Raw genomic sequence first — 21,008 nt, 5'->3', positions numbered from 1 at the left:
CGAAAACCGAGAACGAAATACTGGGATTAAATAGGCTGTAAGACAGGTATGAAGTTTTTCGGCCGTACTGCCCAGTCTAATAACCGAAGAAAAAATGATGAAAATAAAAGAAAGGTTCAACAGTGGAAATAAAATTCAAGGTGAAAGATATTAGTGATAAGATTGGACGATAACATTGCTATCCTCGTCGAAAGTGAAGGAGAATTACAGGATCTGCTGAATGGAATGAACGTTCTAATGAGTACAGAATATGGACTGATAGTGAATCTAAGAACGACGAAAGTAACGAGAAGTGGCGGAAATGGGAACAGCGAGAAACTTAACACCATAGTTTGATGATCACGAAGTAGATGAAGTTATGGAATACTGCTACTCAGGCAGCAAAATAACCCACGACGAACAAAGTAAGGAGGACAAGAAAAGCAGACTACCAAACTGGCAAAAAAGGCATTCCTGGTCAAGAGAAGTCTAATGGTTTCAAACATGGGCCTTAATTTGAAGAAATTTCTAAGAGTGTACATTTGGAACACAGAATTGTGTGGCTGCGTCACATGGACTGTGGCAAAACCGGAACAGAAGAGAATAGAAGCATTCGAGATGTGATTAGGTTAACTGATAAGGTAAGAAATGAGGAGGTTCTCTGCTGGATCAGCGAAGAATATATGAAAATCACTGACAAGAGGGGACAGGATAATAGCACATCTGTTAGGACATCAGGAAATAGCTTCCAAGGTATCAAAGGGAGCTCTAGAGGGTAAAAACAGTAGTAGAACAATGTGTTTAGGTTTAAGTTTTAGGAAGTCCTTTGTGAAAGTATTTTGATGGAGTGTAGCCATGTGTGATAGTGAAACGTGGACGACAATCAGTTTAGATCAGAAGAGAGGAGAAGCTTTTGAAGTGTGTTGCTGCAGAAGAATTCTCAAGATTAGATGGGAAGTTCATGTATCTTATGAGGAGGTACTGAAAAGAATTGGGAAGAACAGAAATTTATGGCACAACCTGACTAGAAGAACGGATCGGTTGGTAGGACACATTCTGAGACATCTGAGACACCAATACATCGAGCAAATAATTGAGGACGTGGTTGTAAAGTGCTATTCTGAGATGAAGAGGTTAGCACAGGTAAGGGATACGTGCATTAAACCTGTCAGAAGACTGGTGACTCAAAAAAAAAAATAAATAAATAAATAAATAAATAAATAAATAAATAAATAAAATAAGAAGACTCCAAACTCGACTGTTGGTGATGTGATTGTGAAGTGTATACACGGCAGAACAGACATGGCTAAAACAAGGGCAGGTGTAGCTCATGTAGAGATGGACAAGAGCCGTCCAACATTGTGGAAGGTGGTTGTAGCTAATCGCATGAAATCCGTGGGAGGAATCACTCTTAAGCTCCAGAGTGTTACCAGGAGTCCAGCTAGCACACTGACTGCTCGTAGGAAGTTAAAAATAATGGGGTAGAACCGTGTAAGGCACACATTTCTATAGTCAGTACTAAGCTATGTTCAGCTTATGTGAAGAGCGACGTCAGTGCACAGTGGATGACTGGAAACGACTGGTTTGGAGTGATGTATCAATCCGATGGAAAGGTCTGGCTTTGACAAATGCCTGGAGAACGTTACGTTCCAGCACGTGTAGTGCAAACAGAGAAGTATGGATGAGGTATTTTTACGGTGGTTAAGGTACATTGAGCATAAAGAAAACCAAAGAAATATTGGAAGAAGGAATTAAAGTTGGTGGAGAAGAATTAAAAGCTTTTAAGGTTTGCCGATGACATCATAATTCTGACAGACAGCAAATGACTTGGAAGGTTAGTGCAAAGAAATGGACAATGTCTTGAAAGGCGTGTATTCGAATTAAATCAGCTGATACGGAGGAAGTTAGATTAGGAAACAAGACAGCGTAGTAGATCCATTTTGGTATTTGAGTAAGTAAAATAACTGATGATGGCCAAAGTGGAAAGGGTACAAAACGTAGATTGACAATGACAAGAGGAGCGCTCCTGAAGAAGTGAAATTTATTAATATCGTGTATAGGTATTAGTGTTAGGAAGTCCTTTCTGAAAGTATTTTGATGGAGTGTAGCCATGTATGAAAGTGAAACATGGACGACAAACAGTTTAGATCAGAAGAGAGTAGAAGCTTTTGAAAGGTGTTGCTGCAGAAGAATTCTCAAGATTAGATGGCTAGATCATGTAATAATGAGGAGGTACTGGAAAGAATTGGGTAGAAAAGAACACAACCTGACTAGAAGAACGGGTCGGTTGGTAGGACACATTCTGAGACATCAAGGGATCACCAATTTAGTATGCGAGGCAGTGTCGGTGTAAAAATCTTTGAAGGAGACCAAGAGATGTATACAGTAAGCAGATTCTGGAGGCCGGCCGCTGTGACCGAGTGGTTCTAGGCGCTTCAGTCCGGAACCGCGCTGCTGCTACGGACGCAGTTTTGAATCCTAACTCTGGCATGGATGTGTGTGATGGCCTTAGTTAGGTTTAAGTAGTTCTAAGTTCTAGGGGACTGATGACCTCAGATGTTAAGTCCCATAGTTCGTAGAGCCATTTGAACCATTGGCCGGCCGGGTGGTTCTAGGTTCTAGGCGCTACAGTCTGGAACCGCGCGACCACTACGGTCTCAGGTTCGAATCCTGCCTCGGGCAGGATGTGTGTGATGTCCTTAGGTTAGTTAGGTTTAAGTAGTTCTAAGTTCTAGGGGACTGATGACCTCAGATGTTAAGTCCCATAGTGCTCAGAGCCATTTTACCCAATTTTTGAACCATTGTTAGATTCTGGAGGCTGTAAGCTGCAGTAGGTACTCGGGGATGGAGAGACTTCCTCAGGATAATGTAGCATGGAGAGCTGCAAACCAGTCTTCAGACAGAAGACCACAACAACAAGAAGGTGTGGTACACTTATTAAGCTTATGCAAATGCTAAATACGGAAGGATATGAACACGGTTTACAGTTTTGTGTGTTGCGTGCAGTGGAGGAACAATTTATAGACGATGACTGTATTTATCAATATGACAATGCAGCCTGTCGTGATCCAGTATCTGCGAGGCAGTGGTTTGTGAACACTGAAGTTCGTGTAGTACAATGGTCTGCCCGTAATCGCGACCTTCGTCCAATGTCGCACCTTTGGGATTAGCAGGGATTTTCTTTGCCTCGTGATGACTGGGTGTTGTGTGATGTCCTTCGGTTAGTTAGGTTTAAGTAGTTCTAAGGTCTAGGGGACTGATGACCACAGATGTTAAGTCCCATAGTGCTCACAGCCATTTTTTTGAACATTCCCAGCACAGTGTTCATTGAGACTGTCTTCTCTGGTTTCCACTACTGATGCAGAATAGGCTGCCATTCCTTCTCAGACACCGAGACAGCTCACTGGAACATTCTCCAGTAGATGTGAAACGGTCATAAGGAGGAAGGGCGCACACGCCATACTAACGTCAACTAATAGGCGTGTGGATGCTTTACATCATATAGTATACTTCCGCTGATACCATCTTTTGCCGGTCTGTTGATTGTGACATCATTTTGAGTCATAACACTAAAAAAACAAAAATTGGCCACTTTCACGGAGAAAGTTCTTTCGTCTTTGGTGCGTGTAGTCATTCCGTCCGGCGTGTGGAATACGATTTTCGTAACGCAGATCCAGGGAAGTCCGTTCAGCTGGTCGCTGTCAGTTCGGCCTGTGGAGGCAGCTGCGGCGCGCCGGAAGACAGGCAGCAGTGTCGGCGGCTGCGAGACCGGAAATTTGGTGGCGAGCGGCCGCTTCCGGCGCCCGGGTGCCGCCCGCCGGCCACAAAGCGCGCACATCGACGGGCCGTCACGCGCCGCCGCTGCTACGAGGGGCGGCAGCAGTCGCCGCCTGGGAACGCTCAGGCTCACCTGCCGTGTCCGCCCGGCGGTCGAAGCAACGACATAGCATCTGCGTGTGATGTGCCTCAGTGCAGCCGTTTAACACTGGTGGCCCACGAAGGGCGACCGTGCTCCCAGGCAGCGGCTGCCGTACGGGCAACGTTCGCAGCGCTGTTACCAGTCAGACATCAAGCGTCAGTTAAGTCTCTGTCTCGGGTATCCATAATGATGGCTTACTGAGCCGTAGCGGGCTCTCTCTTTGAACTGCCGCCCCTCGCACCCGGCGTATGTCGCTTCTCGCGGCTCGGAGCTCGTGAGCCAGGGCGCGTGATGGAGAGAAGCGGCAGCAGGTGTACGGGCTGTCGGTGTTTCGGAGCCGGACCGCAGGACGGGTCGCGGAGGGCCCTTGGACAGTATGTACCGTTCGGGCGAACTTGACGCGCTATAGAGTGATTGGTAGCCTTGTAAACGTTAAGGCTATTTAATAGTTGTGCTGTCGGATGTCATCAAAAGACGGAACAGTGGTGTTTGTCACATATACATTTGTCTTCACCTACCGAGCCGAGCGCGGCTCGTGTTCATGCCGTTTATTGCTTGTCATCTTGTCTTTACGGTACTGTCGCCTCGTTTCTTATCTGACTGGATTTGAGATTTCCTGTCACAGAGGTCACAGTTCGTAGTAATTGACGGAAAGTCATCGAGTAAAACAGAAGTGATTTCAGGCGTTCCCCAAGGTAGTGTTATAGGCCCTTTGCTGTGCCTTATCTATATAAACGATTTGGGAGACTATCTGAGCAGCCGTCTTCGGTTGTTTGCAGATGACGCTGTCGTTTATCGATTAATAAAGTCATCAGAAGATCAAAACAAACTGCAAAACGACTTAGAAAAAAATATATGAATGGTGCAAAAGGTGAAAGTTGACCCTAAATAAAGAAAAGTGTGAGGTCATCCACATGAGTGCTAGAAGGAACTCGTTAAACTTCGGTTACACGATAAATAATTCTAATCTAAAAGCCGTAAATTCAACTAAATACCTAGGTATTACCATTACGAACAACTTAAATTGGAAAGAACACGCAGCAAATGTTGTGAGGAAGGCTAACCAAAGGCTGCGTTTTATTGGAAGGACACTTAGAAAATGTAACAGACCTACTAAAGAGACTGCCTACGCTACGTTTGTCCGTCCTCTTTTAGAGTACTGCTGCGCGGTGTGGGATCCTTGCCAGATAGGACTGACGGAGTACATTGAAAAAGTTCAAAGAAGGAGAGCACGTTTTGTATTATCACGAAATAAGGGAGAGTGTCACAGACATGATACAGAGTTTGGGATGGACATTATTATAAGAAAGACATTTTTCGTTGCGACAGAATCTTCTCACGAAATTCCAGTCACCTACTTTCTCCTCCGAATGCGAAAATATTTTGTTGACACCGACCCACATAGGGAGAAACGATCACCACGATACAATAAGGGATATCAGAACTCGTACGGGAAGATATAGGTGTTCCTTCTTTCCGCGCGCTAGACCAGTTTGGAATAATACAGAAATGTGAAGGTGGTTCGATGAACCCTCTGCCAGGCACTTAAATGTGATTTGCAGAGTATCCATGTAGATGTAGATGTAGCTGTAGATCTAGATGCAGATTTACTGGCGTCATTAAGTTGCTGGTTTGCTTGCCCGTGAGTGGCAGCAGCGGCGCTTGTCGATAATTGCACTGTCGTACTATCTCTGCAGCGACCGCTAGTATTTCCGTGAGTCGGGGGTTCAGTCGGGACGCAGCGCCAGTGAGGTCCGGACAGCCAGGACTCGCCGACCGCTGGCCACACACACATGGACTGTCCGACGGAAGGAGACTGGAGCGGGAACGACAGTTGGTTGGTCGTTCGGTCGGTCGTCTCATCGGCCGACGTGTATTTGGTCCCCGACAGCTTATGGAAACTCTGTGTGTGTGCCGGCTTGTGATTTCTCCTTGTTGCTCCACAGTGATTGGTTTTAGGACGGTCGGAGTTCCTGTGTGTAGCTTCTGTGATTTTCACTGAGCAGTTATGAATGCTGTCTGCGTAGGCAGTCGGTCGGTTCGGACAGAGCAGCAAGTGTGTGTTTCCTCGTGGTCGTGATAATGTCCAGCACGGCGTGTGGTTCGACACCCTTTGGTGTTTGTTTATGTCTTTGAGTGGTTATTGTCCATTGGCTGTATGTAGACGCCAATTTTGAAGACGTGGTGCTGCTGGTATCTTCGACTTCTGCTGATATTTTCCGTTGTGGTGCCGTTGGTTTTGGATTTGACTTTCTTTTAGTCTCAAGTACTCTGCGAGGCCTTTAGCCGTGTATTAATTTAGTTTGTGTTCATGTTCAGTAAGTGGCCTCCAGCCGAGTATTTATGTATTTTTTTTTAACAAAGGCCTTCAGCCGTGTGTATTCCTTAAAGCCATTTAACAACTTGTGTTCAGGCTTTCAGCCGTATTGTTTTTGAATACTTTTAAGGGCATGTGTGATTAAATTTTTTACGAAAATAAAGTTTGTGTGTTTTGTCCAACTGACAGTAACTGACTTTGGCCCCTTTCCACAACCATAACCTCATCCGCTCTGTCCTGCGAAACCACCTATAATTTTGCTGTCTAAGAATCTTAATATGAATGTACTTTTTCAACCTTACTGTAACGCGCTGATTTGTTTGGCTGAGGCATACAACATGTCACCTTCATGTGAGCTGAGGGTCGAAGAATCAAATGGTTCAGAGCACTATGGGACTTAACATCTGAGGTCGTCAGTCCCCTAGAACTTAGAACTACTTCAACCTAACCAACCTAAGGACGTCACACACATTCATGCTCGAGGAAGCATTCGAACCAGCGACCGTAGCGGTCGCGCGGTTTCAGACTGAAGCGCCTAGAACCGCTCGGTCACAACGGCCGGCGTCGACGAGTCTCTGGGGTCGTTGGAAAATAATGTTAGGCAAATTTGCGTTAACCTTGAATTGCTTTACAATGATAATTGGATATTGAGCGTGCATATAAGAGGACTGCGTTCTCTGTATCTGTATCAGCTCCTATTACGAAGGGTAATGGATTCACGTCGCGATAAAAGCGGTTCAAAGTTTAAAAGGTATACTGCATGTGGAGAAGAAAAACAATCAGCGTGGGCAGCAATAAGAGAAATTAATAGAAAACGTAAGGAAGCTAGAGAATAACTAAAACGTAAGACATTTAGTTTAGACGAGAGTTTAGAATTATCTGCCGGTGAGCGAGAGTTTTTTTGACGCTTGGGAAGATCGTGATCTAAATGATTTATTTAACGAGAATCTATCAGACACGAAGTGTCCTCGTCAAGACAACGAACCTATACCAGATCCATCCTCAATATCCGACAACCAACCGAATTTAATAGGCAACGAATTACAAGATCAAGGATTACACATTCCCAGTACTCCTGCGTCTGCTGACATGAAAACTGAGGAACAACGATCTGTTCAACAAATACGTCAAGGTAGTAATAATGTTGTATCAGCAACTACTTTTACGCTTACTTGAGACAATGAAAGGTCCACAAAAACCATGTATAGGATTACCAGGTCATCGAATCCAGTGCTGAACGTGGGAAATTGAATTGCAATAACAAGTGTCTCCATTTGCAACACTTTACCCTAACCCCCTCCAATGCAACATCACAACATTATAACAAGTGGCGCAAAGCAGACCATTTATCGGATCAGAAAGCTTCTTGCATAACGTGACGTCCACCAAGAGCAACCAACAGTAAATTGAAATAGCCAAGACCACACCAATGTTTTAATCTCTGTTGGTCCCTCATGGACAGGGGACATCGGCTGGTTAAGTAATTGTTAACGTCAATTAAATTCACCAACAGCCGTGTAACTGAAGATGTTATTTTATTTTATTTTCAATGCTACCAGTTTCACGATTTCACTCTGTCATCTTCATGCTCCTGCATAATCAAAAAGTACACATGTAGTGTATACAAGGCTGTACAAAGCAAACTCACAGAAAATGACGGGTAATCATAACAGAACTTAAAGTTTAAAAATGAAAGTAATGGCGTTAAACCAAATCCCTGTGTACATCCAGTACAATAGACTTGTAAGGTGTCAGGCAAATCCAACACCTTCCATGAAAACCCTGACATGATAAGCAAGTCCAGTAGTATGTCACATAGCTCCGAATAAATAGTGACATTAAATTAACCAAAGTAATACGAGTAACGAGTGAGCAAATGGAATACCACAGACTAACACAAGAATGCCTAAATGCATGTCATGCCTTCCCACCGTGAGACAGATGCAGTTCCGAGGGGAGAAAACGAGAACAGAAGCCGAGAGCAGAACCGTGTTAAGCTAGAAGGCCCTACGATAAGGGACGGACACCCACGTAGCCAGCTAACCACCAGGACCACTATCACCCCCCCCCCCCCCCCAGCCCATATTAAAAGCTAGAGCCCTCCAGAAGAACAGTATAGATCTTACGATAACACTAAAAGGGCCACACCAGCTGCAAGTTTTAGCGTGAGACTTTTTTGCGTCTCTGTAACGTTACAAACTTTAAAAACATTGCCCCACCACGAAAAGTATGACGTTTCTCATTGGATGGGCAGAATTTTTGTAGGCGGAGCTTAAGGTTAAAATTGAGACCCTGATTTGTCAGATGAAACCACAGCCAGATAGTTTTTTTTTAAACCAACTTCGGTCAATTGTATTTTTGTAGGCGGAGCTTAAGGTTAAAATTGAGACCCTGATTCGTCAGATGAAAAAACAGCCAGATAGTTTTTTTTAAACCAACTTCGGTCAGTTGTAGTAAGGAGAAGTTAAGGAAAGAGTTGCTTCCGAGACGGCGAGCTGTATGGAGCTGCGTCGCCCGCCGCCCTCTGACGCTGCATAACCAACGACAAGGTAATGAACGCACGTGATGCCGAATCTTTGAGCGCATAAGGCTTCACTCAGAACTGCAGAAGTCTCATCTGTTACATCCCCGTTTTGCGTAATAGTAGTGTCGATCGTCAATTAAAGCTCATGGTATTCACATTTGCTACGTAAGCTAAAATCTGAAACGCGATGATTTTTCTGTTATATAATTATTGAGAAGCCACATCAGCCACTGTAATTTACGACAAGTTAGGTAAGTAATTAAAGATAATTGAGGGTCACTCTAGACCATTTTGATAGTTTTCTCTTTTGTGAAACTTAATTTAAACCTAGATTATAGATGTGATATGGCATAGGTCATCCTTCGATCCATTGTAGAACTTGGAAACCCACGCAGGGAATATTCGTTCACATTTTTGTTGAATGCAGTTGGTTTTTATCATCCTCTATTAAAATATTTCCTTTTATCAATAGTGAAATTTATAAACAATGTTTTGTGAGTAGAATAAAATTTCCAATGGTAAACTTAACTGCTTTTTCGACGTTATTTTACCAACTAACTAAAAATAGGGAAGCCTTGAACCCCTTCCACTAAATTTAGTTAGTATTAAGATTCTTTTACAGGGAGTGCAGTGGAGCTGACGCTGAAATCATTAAGTATTTGGCTATATCATCGCTAGTCTCACTGAACTCTTCTGAACTCTACATGTCATGTGTGGTCTGGCGTCTCCTTACCAGCAACAGGTCCCAGGTTCAAACTAGTCAATTCCCTAAAAAACACGCTCAGTGCGCCGTTGTGCGGGAGTGGTAGGGAGACACGACATAGAACAACAGACACCACGCAGAATGTTAGAGACTAAAACATATGTACATCTCTGTCCGTCATAAAACTGTTTAACACCACAGATTTACAAGAGAACATTTAAAAACCTTAAAAAGATGAGAACTAGAAGGTATACAATCACAAGCTCCGTTGAAACGGTGCTTATATATCGGCCTAGATACTATCACAACGGGTGATATTATTAGTTGTCATAGCATCAAAAAACAACTTCACGCAAAACCTAACGGCAGTCGAGATACTAAGAGGAAAATGGAATGCAAAGAGCACTCCAAGAATATTCACAAATACCTTAGCCTACGTTATACAGCAAATCGAAATAACAAAAATATGACTTGGTTTCCTTTAACCGCTTAACAGGTCGGCATTCCCATAGTGAAACAAATGTGTTGAATCCTGCCTACTCGTCGAACATGGGGTGTCTAGGAAACCTGCTTTCTCGGATTGCTAGGCAAACAATTCAAACAAGTGGTATTAATGGGTTTTATTACGAAATGAACAATGCCAATACTTAATTTTCACAATAACACAGAAGTGTTATTGTGAGAGGCAAAGAGCGACATGTAAAAAAGAAATCTTTTCAGCATATACAATTCCTAAGTCTCTGGCCTTGAAGTGCGTAATCTTGATGCTGTTGTGGAAGTGGAGCCGGGAGCGGCGCTTATGTCTTCGCGGAGTCGTCGCTGCCGTCGCGTTGTCGTCCTGGAGAGCGGCCGGTCAGCGTGCTATTGGCTGACGTCTTCTTGGCAGCCGTCTCTGCTCTCTCGTTTCCGACTGGCATGCCGGTGCTTGACCCTCCTTATCCGATGGGAGTCGTCCAATTTCTCAGCCGACAATGTCATACTATTTCCTAACGACCTATCCACAGATGACGAACCCGTCTAAATAATGAGACACAGCAAGCTGTGTCGCGATAGGCAACGTGGGTATGGAAAAAGATGAAATGTACGTGAGTGTGTGAAGACCGCCATATTATGAAAGTCGAAGCCCACAAAGTGAGTAACATCATCAAACTCCATGAACAGCAAAATGCGTCTCTAGTAAGAACATCATACCATTTCCCTTTAAACTGTATGGAGAAGTAAGCACAGCACTGACACGCTGATAAACTATCCGGGTCCTAATCATAAGATGCACTCACGATGTATCGAATTCCCACAAGTGAACTGGAGAATGTGTCAGATTGGGTCTAGAACTGCAACTGTCTAAAAGGTGGTAGCTGACAATAGATAACACCAATTCCCACCATGGGGAAGCAGGATTTTAGCCTTACACCAAGTTTTTGAGGAGGATCATCTGAAGTGTTCGTCGATCTGCCCCCCGGGTTATATTAAGTAAGAATGGCAGTGGAACTGAGGCGCTGCCTTAGCCTGTTTCAGTTCTCTAGTGTTGTGGCACGCTTTGACAGTCTTCGAACTGGACTCAGTGCATGTTCATCGTATTGTGGCTGGTAGCGCCACCTCTGCGCATCGGCTCCACGGAATGCACCGCCGCCGGTTACGCTTTGGCTGCCTTGTTTGAAATTTGTGTTAAAATTGTGTGCATTTTGATGTCTGGGGCTCTGCTGGATCGAGTGCTATTATTGGACATAGTGTCGAGCCGCGTTAGGATGGCCACATATTGGTGAGTTACTCTGTCTTCCGGTATACCTATTAAGTTTTAAACTTTTGTGATTTATGCTTCTATTTGCCTTAAAGAGTCATCTGCTTCCAAACATTAATTGTTTGTTCATTTGTTGAAGCATTTTCTGCGTTGTGATTCGTAAAGGTGGAAATTTTGAGTCTGAAATTTAAGAACTGTTGTCAGACACAACTTTTGTCTTTAACTATTGCCTTATTTAAATTGTCACTAAACTAAGGTGTGTAATTTCTTAAACTTGAAAGGTTCAGAGTGTTGTTTGTAATCATGTTAATCTATCTGATTTCACTTAAAGAAATTTGTTTTAATAAACAGTGATGAATGATGTGAACCCGAATCCGTCCTGTCCTTCTACTAAACTTCCTGTTTACCTGTTGGGGGTATTTATTTATGATACATTACTAGGCAAAGAAAACGATGAACAGTGAAGGATTGTTTTGTATGTGATGGACATCGGCAGACATGACGGACATGTAAAAAAAAAAAAAAGATTGCAATTTCAGAAAAGTGGATGATTTACTCGAGAGAAAGAGTTTCACAAACTGAGCAAGACGGTATGCGTTGGTCCACGTCTGGCCCGTATGCAAGTAGTTGTTCGGCTTAGCACTGACTGACACAGTTGTTGGATATCATCCTGAAAGGTATTGTGCCAAATTATATCCAATTGTCGCATTAGATCATCAAAATCCCGCGGTTTTTGGAAGGTGCTGCCCATAATGCTCCAAATGTTCTCCATTTGGGAGAAGAGATCCAGGGACCTTCCGGCGAAGGTAGGGTTTAGCAAGCTCGAAGACAAGCACTGAAAACACTCGCCGTGTGCAGGCAGGCATCATCCTGCTGAAATGTATGCCCAGGATGGCATACCATGAAAAGAAACAAGATGGGGCATAGAATATCGTCGACGTGCGGCTGGCTGTAAGGGTGGAGCGGATGACAACCAAAGGGGTCCTCCTGCGAAAAGAAATGGCACCCTGGACCATCACTTCTGGTCGTCAAGCTGTAAGGCGTGTCACAATCAGGTTGGTATTCCACCGATGTCTTCAACGTCTTCAAACGCAACATCGCTAGTCATTGGGTTTAATTCGAAGCGAGACTCATCACTGAAGACAATTGCAGTCCAGTTAATGAGATCCCAGGCCAAAGAACTGCCTGGAGACGTCCTGCATAGCAGTGGGCTACCAACCTGACTGTCACCCTCCATACAGCCCGACAACCATGGGTAATTGCCTGGGGTGGCACTTTATTTCGTTTGCCGGATCCCTTTGGTTGTCCTCCGCGGAACCCCTACCTCACAATGGTACATCGACGATATTCCCCGCTCTGTTGCCTTTGGTGGCAAGCCGTTCTGGTTTTACATTTCAGCTGGATAATGCCCGCCCACACATGGCGACAGTTACTACTGCTTTCTTCATGCTTGTCAAGCCCGGCCTTCTCAAGCGAGGTTAGCGGATCTCTCCCCGAGTGAGAACGTTTGGGGCATTATGGACAGGGTTCTCCAACCTGCCTGGTATTCTGACGATCTAACGAGCCAATTGGACAGAATTTGGCACGATATCCCTCAGGATGACATCCAACAATTCTACCAGTCAACGCCAAGCTCAATAACTGCTCTCAATTTGTAAAGCTCTTTCTCTTGAATAAATCATCCACTTTTTCCTGAAACTGTAGTCATTTCTTTTTCTGTAGATGGACGTCACACGTACATATTTCCGTACCTTTTGAATAATTCCTCTTTTTCCTCTTACTGTGTTTTTGTGAGTGAATGTATAAATAGCAGTGAGCTGAGCAATCCTTCTTGAGTGAAATTTCTGACACACTAAGTAAATTTTTGCTACTTAAATGTAAGACTACTCTTGAACCTTCAACTTTTTTGAATATTTTCGAAAAAGATGTCAGCAAGGAAATTGGACTATACCTTTCTTATAAACACGTTTAACAATTACGTATTTTAAACTGTACAGAAAAAAATCCATGTGCCGGTGATGCATATAAATATCAGTAAGAGCATTACTTATGAAGTTAGAACAACTTTTCAAACAGGATTGAGTTCTGCATAGGATTAATCAGGATAGAAGACTCCAAATTTTTGTTGTAAATATTGACGAAAATTTAAGCTGGAAGAAGCATATTACTGAGCTGCTCAAACAGTTAATTTCGGCTATTTTTACTCGTCATATAATTTTTAGTCTTAGAAACAATGAATCAATTCCCTTGTTTATTTAGCATGTTTTCACTCAGTAACGTGATATGGAATAATTTTCTGGGTTAACTCATCACTTAGAAAGAAAGTATTTATGTAGAAAATCGAGCAGTAAGAGGTCAATGAGGTGTTCTCATGCGGTCATCATGTGGCACCTATTCAAGTATTTAGAAATATTAACTAAGCCATCGAAATACATACATTCCGTAGTGAGATCCATCATAAATAATCCAGGAAAATTTGAGAATAACAGAGATACCCATACATGCAATATTAGAATAAAAATGACCTGTATCACCCATCATTAAGGCTATCGCTTCCTCGGGATGGAATTCAAATGCAGCAACAAAAATTTTTGATCATTTGCTTAGTAGTGAAAACTTGATTGAGCTGATTAGCATGCCCGTAACGTGCTACAAGTCTGGTCCCCAATGACCTCCAGGGAAGGGAAGCTTCCCATAGGATCGAAAAAAATATGAGAAACAATGTCGTACAATGGATAACGTCTTGTTCAATGACAATTACTAGGGGTGTCCAATTAAGCATGAAAAGATGAGTACCACACTTCACAGTGATGTTTTAATGAACGGACACATCTAATAACAAAAGTAAAGAGGTGATCATTACAACAATTTGGTTTATTACCATAAAACATCTAACAAAATGGTTTTCTCACTGAAACACATATATAAACATTTAATAATAAATGGACAAAAGGTTGTAATTATCAATTACAGCCTTCGTGTGGGTGAGTGTGACATATTGAAGGAAAAACACCAATACATTCACCAAAGTGCATGATGGGTGGAACTGTCTGGGTGTTAATGTTAAAAGTGCACAATTACATTCTGATGTAAATTAGCTAGCTTCACGTCCCTCTTGGCCCATGCGTACCACCATTAACTGGTGCGAGTATGGAAGACAGCAGCAGAAGTTTCTGGAAAGTCTGAGCCTAGCTCGACCAATGTATTTTTTTCAAGTCAGAGACACCCCTCTCCGCAGTTCTCTGTAACGATCTGTACCAACCGTTCTCTTTGTCCGCTCTACCGTCAGTATGTTCTGACTTAACTCTGTAAAACCTGGCTGGTTCTGGCAGTGTAGGAATCTTGCTGGCCAATTGCAGCAGACCTGAGAGTTCCAAGCAATAATAATTTCATAAACAAGTTTAATAAATTCCTACTCTTGCCAACAGTAGTGTGATGTGGGAGGAAGGTGCAGAATCTCTCCCGCTACATGACAGATTTCCAACCCTGACCAACCAAAAGTCTTGCATGTAGGCACGCACGGGAAAATACGTATTACACCGAAAAAATTACTGTAAACTATACACCGATTGTCTTACTCAGATATATACAAACATTCGTGAATGGCACAGCTGCGACCGATAGCGAGTCCCACAGTCTCAAGCTCTGTTTTCGCCTGCCTTTCAGATCTTATCCCACTAAAGATTCCTTCTAGTGTCTCACACAATGTAGGTTTTTATGGAACACAGGCTGCACTCCTATGCGCCTGCTGTGCAGACACAGGATGCTGTGATTTCATCATTCCACACCTGCTCGGTGGTGACTTTCAGCACCGAACAATTTTATGACACTCCGGTCCTTCTAAGTTAACTTCCCTGCTGTGAGCCAGCTAAAGAAGTCCCCCAAGGCTACAGAAAATAACAGGTTTCCCTCACCGTCATAAAACGAAAGGAGAAGAAGAAATAAGTAGCAGTGCAGTCATTGACAGTAGTGAATACTGTCTGCAGCTTTCACGAAGTGTTAAAGGACTGTCTACACTGTCTACTGGGATCAGCATATTGCAGTATAAAATAGGTTGCTTGACAGTTTGGGCATAAACTGCCAAGTAACAACAGGTTGCAAAGCAAGTTTTAAATCTAACATAAACTCATGTCTCCTGCACAACTCGTTCTATTCCATGGATGACCTCTTATTTAAAAAGTGGTAGCCTGAAAAAAAATCATCTGTCTTAAGCATAGTTGCGTGAGTAGGACTGAAAAATAACGTAATAATTAATTTTAACACTAATTGCGTAATCATATCCTATAAATTCACTCATTCCACGTTATTTTTGACAAAAGAATCGTTCAAATGATCTATAGAACATACAGCTAAGTAACTAATTGTTTTAATTTTTCTCGTCAACAGTATGAAACGTCTTGATACCTATTAAGCCGTGCAACATTATTCCAACAATGGAGGTGGCTAAAGAAGTCATTTGGATTAGCTTGCTTCAGCTGCAACAGCCTGCATTCAGCTGGCGGAGGCTTTAGCTGAAGCAATTTAGATTTTATCCACACAGAAAATGCCACACCTTGGAAACATACACACTGTCATTCGAAAAATCATGCCACACAATAACTTATTTGTACGAGAAAATATGAGGAAGTAACTGAGTGCTGTGACAGGAGAATATGGGAGGTGGGGTAAACTGGGTGCTGTAACCTCATCGAGAGACGTCAGTACTGTACTACTGTTTGTGACAGTTTGTTCAGTTACGCGGACATTCTGTTAGCACCACATAATGACAGTCCCAAAAAACAGTCATCACCTAACCTAATGATGGTTCGAACTTCACCTTCCTCGGTTGTGGTGAAGCTACCCATTTTCGGTGCTGCTTTTTCTCCTTTGACTCGAGATCATAGTGATACATCTAACACTAGTCTGTAGTGATAGACAGCTGAAGAAGTAATGTGGATGGCCTGACACGGCCACAACATTCCCAGTGTTGCCTCAGTTTGGTGTGAGCAGTCATGTTCAGAATAAGGTGCAAGACGTTGAAAACTGATTAATGGCTGATTTACGGTTTTTTCATTTTCAGCTCGACTGCCTTTTAACACCAGGGAACTCACTTCTTTTGCGATTACTGGTTCCTCAGAGAGAGACGAGCTGTCACTTAATTGCACATAATTCAGGTTTGTTTGACTGCACTCAAAGCGTGGGCGCCGCAGAACAATCAATGCAGAGGAATTCTCTACACCAAGCTGACTGGAGGAATACCACTTTCCTGCACGCACATACATGTATTTCGTGCGTAATATGTGAAAAGATAGCCCATCTTGGTTTAAGAGTACGACATAATTCTGTTAGTTTCAGAGAAATACTGGGGCTAACAACTGATCATGTAAGAGGCTTCAGTTCGCTGATGCAGCTCTCGATGTGTTTCAAGAAATGTCTGACATTTTTGCAACTTCATAATAAAGTTTTTAACTTGGTGAAAGAAGTACACATCATACAAATACAGAAAAACATGTAGCTGCGCCGAAAATCGTGTCTTCGTGAGGTCCTCGTGATGATACTGGCAGATCACTTTTTTTCCTAGTTCGCAATAAAATATATTTTGTTTAAAATGACATTATTTAGATGTCACGACAGCTTTCATTTCCATGAAAAAAAGAAAGAATACATCACAACGAGCGATACGAACCCAAGGGCACAGGAAACTGTCGTTGATTTGAATGGAGCCCTTACATCACTTTTTCCGATCCTTATAGCCCAAACTTTTCTCTTTCTACAATATCCATACATATTATAAAAAACGATGTCTGCATGTGTGTATGTTCCATATGTCCTCCTACAGCACTGGGTCGATTTCTGCCAAACTTTATACCCACATCCCTTATTGTCAGGTAACGATTGCTTTAGGGTTGAGAATCACCTGCCTATCATAGTTCGGGAAACATGAGGTCATAAAAACTGAGAAGCGTGAAAAAGTGGAGCATTATGAAGCCTGGTTGGTAGGTACTCAGAGAGAGCACAGGATAAGGTTACGATTGTGGATGGGGACGTAAACAGTTACTGTGAGTTGCACAATCAAACACACAATTTTGTTTTTCTAAGAACCACTTATTTAAAATGGTTCAAATGGCTCTGAGCACTATGGGACTCAACTGCTGAGGTCATTAGTCCCCTAGAACTGAGAACTAGTTAAACCTAACTAACCTAAGGACATCACAAACATCCATGCCCGAGGCAGGATTCGAACCTGCGACCGTAGCAGTCGCGCGGTTCCGGACTGAGCGCCTGAACCGCTAGACCACCGCGGCCGGCCCCACCACTTATTTACACCTTGCTTTAAAAGATCACAATTAGACAACATGGCTGAAGCCCTAGTCAAAGAAAACTTGCTTTCTGGACTGAAGGTCCAAAACGACACCAAAAACAAGGACGGCTGAAGGCCTGGCTTAGTAATCAAAAGCAATTAAAAATAGAAGGCAAAAATTTTTTTAAATAAAATATGCGGGGGCAAATAATTAGCGGCGGAAGAACTACACTACACGTCTGAAGGACAACTATAATTCAAACACATTAATAAACAATTTTTTCTAATCAAGAAATTTCCTTTTAGAATTATACCAGAACAGCCGAAAACAGCCAAAAGGCAGTCTCGACGCAGGTATCTGGTCATATCTAGAAATACTCAAATAACGACTCAGCATTGAACTTATAACTCGGCTTCTTTGAGCCCTTGAGTCCACTCACATTTCCTCCTCCTGAACTGGATTCTCCTACACGCAGAGGGGCCAGATAAACGGCACCTGTGCTTCAGTGGAACAGGAACGGGTACAGAACATTTGTGGTGGGACTGAAACTGTCCGCCCAGGGGAGACCCTTCTCTCTGTGTCTACAGGAAACGCATTTTAAACGTAGTGATGGCCGTGTGTTCAGGGGCTACAACCCTCATCGTAAATATGATCTCAATGGAGACAGGGCTGAAGGTGGAGCGGTTATCTTTGTGAATGACATGTACCACTTAACTTCTGTCTCCCTCAAAACAGCTACTCAGGCAGTTGCTGTCACGGTGCTGTTACCATCGGTAATGTGTATCTGCCGACGAACGAAAGTTTGGATATAGCAGGCCTTTTTGACCTGTTTTCACAACTCCCTCCACCCTTCCCGTTTGTAGGAGATTTTAATGCACGCAATGTGCTATGGGGGTCTCCACGAACGTGCCCCAGGTGTCTGGTTGTAGAAAGTTTTATTGCGTCAGAGGGGTTATGCCTTCTTAACCGCTGGTGACAGCAATTACTTTAGCACTGCCATGGGGTCATCGTCAGCCATAGATCTTGCTTTTTGTTCTCCTGCCCTTGTGGATGCTGCTCAGTGGGAAGTGATTCCTAACTTCCAGGCCAGTGATCACATCCGTATCTGGATTCACCTCTTAGATACGTCAGTCTCTGAACGAAAACCGCCGTGGTGGATGCTTAGCAGAGCGAACTTGCAACTGCACAGTAAATTAGCTGTTTTTGAACGTTCAGTGAAGTTTCTGTATCTCAGTTTCAATGACCGCCTCACTTGATTACCACGTCTGAAGGCTATTAAGGCTAAACATTTAAAGGCACTGAATGTTTTAAAATGCCACTGTCACAGATTTCAGGGAGCAGACCGAAAGCGCCTGCTTCAGTTTTACAAGGCGTTTGTGCGATGCCGCTTTGACTACGGTTAGATAGTTGATGCTGCTCATCATAAGGGGATTCCGTTGGCTACAGGAGTGCAAATGCGTCCAATTCCTAGCCTTTGTATTGAGGCTGGCGAACCACGTCACCTGTCGGCAGGTCCCCATGATGCAACATTTGTGCAGCCTGCACTCCACGCCACAGTCACGGGCATCAGATACCCTTGCACGTCCTCCACTGGACAGACTATTTAGAAATAGGCCACGAGCAGTGAAGCCATTCGGCGTTCGCGTGCAGCAGGACTTAGTGGCTCTTAATGCAGACGGTATTTCTGTGCTTCATTGCAGCTCGAGTTGTTCGCCGCCCCGGTTAATACGGAGACCCAGAATTGTCTTAGATCTATCAGTGTGCAAGAAGATTTTTACTCCGGCTTCTGCTTTTAAATCGATGTTTTAGAGACTTTTAGTCGAGCAATGTGACTGTGTGGTCGTTGACACTGCTGGGTCCAAGCAGGATGGTTCCGCCGGCCGTGCTGTGTTATTTCCAGACTGTGTCATCAAGATTCGCTTACCTGGTACATTATATGCTGTCTTGAGGGCACTAGTGAAGATGCAGTGCCTTCCTGCTAACAAATTCCTCATCTACACCGAATCCCTCAGTACCCTTCAGGCTATCGATCACATACATCCAGCCAAAAGTATCTTCGGTTGATTCATGACACCTTTTTCCATTTACAGAGGCTGGGACAGGATGTGTCATTCTGCTGGGTACCAGAGCACATGGGCATTCAGGGTAATGAAGCAGCAGATGTAGCAGCTACGGACGCCTGTTTGGAAATCACAATTTCTGCGTGCACTCCCCCTGTCCACGTAGTTACATTGCTATTGAGACTCAGCATCATGCATCTGTGGAAGGAGGGTTGTTTAGGGTTGGAGAACAAGGAGCTGAGGCCCTTGAAACCAACGACACAACCGTGGTCAGTGCGACCGGAGCAAGTACTATTAAGGCGCACCCAGATAGGACACTGTCCTCTGGTGCATGGATTCCTCCTTCAGCAGCAATAGCCACTGGTATGTAGTGCTTGTGGTGTACAAGTTTCTGAACGACTCTATGACATACTTTAAATGAATGCGATTTATATACAGCCATGAGGGGTGCAATCCACTTACCAGTTCATCTGCCCTTCGTTTCACGTGATGATGAATCGAATGTTGTTTGTGTCTTAAGATTCTGCATGATGTCTGGTCTTCTCAATAGTGTCTCAGGTAGAAGGTTTCAATATGTTTCTAGGATGGCTGCTTCATCGTTTATTTTACAACCGTGCAAGCACAGTTCATCGTTCCACTATTTTATATGTTGTGTGGTTATAATCTATGTGTTTTAGCCAGACGCTGCTTTGAGGCATCCGTCTTTTGCTGAGAGAGTCCCAGGATCGCTGCGGATTCCATTTTTTAATTTACATTTTGTTACATGCTTCTAAGAACTCATAACCACACTTGTGCTCTTTTAGTTGAGCACAGGCACTGATGACCATGTTGCCGAGTGCCTTATACATGCCACCATCACGACCACCAACACCACCACCACCACCTTCTGACTGCTTTGATGCGGCTTGCCACGAATTCCTCTCCTGTGGCAACCTTTTCATCACTTGCAACCTACATCTCCAATTATTTGCTGGATGTATTCGAATCTCTGTTTTCCTCTACAGTTTTTACCCTCTGCAGCTCCCTCTAGACCATGGAAGTTACTCCCTGATGCCTTAAGAGATGTCCTGTCATCATGTCCCTCCTTCTTGTCCGTGTTTTCCATATATTCCTTTCTTCTCCGATACTGTGGAGAACCTTCTAATTCACTTAACCTAATTTTCAACGTTCTTCTGTAACACCGCATCTCAAATGCTTCTATTCTCTTCTGTTACAGTTTTCCCACAATCCATGTCTCACTACGATACAATGCTGTGCTCCGAAGATACATTCTCACAAATTTCTTCCTCATTTTTAGGCCTTAGTTTCTTACTAGTAGAGAATTCCTCACCTTCGTTTACTTCATGATCCCCAATTTTGGAGTTGAATTTCTCGCTGTTCTCATTCCTGCTACTTCTCATTTCATTTGTCTTCCTTTGATTTACTCTTAATGCATATGCTGTACTCATTAGACTTTTTATACCATTCAACAGATTCTGCAATTCTTC

This window comes from Schistocerca americana, chromosome 8 (assembly GCF_021461395.2).
Source record: "Schistocerca americana isolate TAMUIC-IGC-003095 chromosome 8, iqSchAmer2.1, whole genome shotgun sequence".
Lineage (NCBI taxonomy): Eukaryota > Metazoa > Arthropoda > Insecta > Orthoptera > Acrididae > Schistocerca > Schistocerca americana.
Note: the sequence above shows the minus strand (reverse complement) of the source record.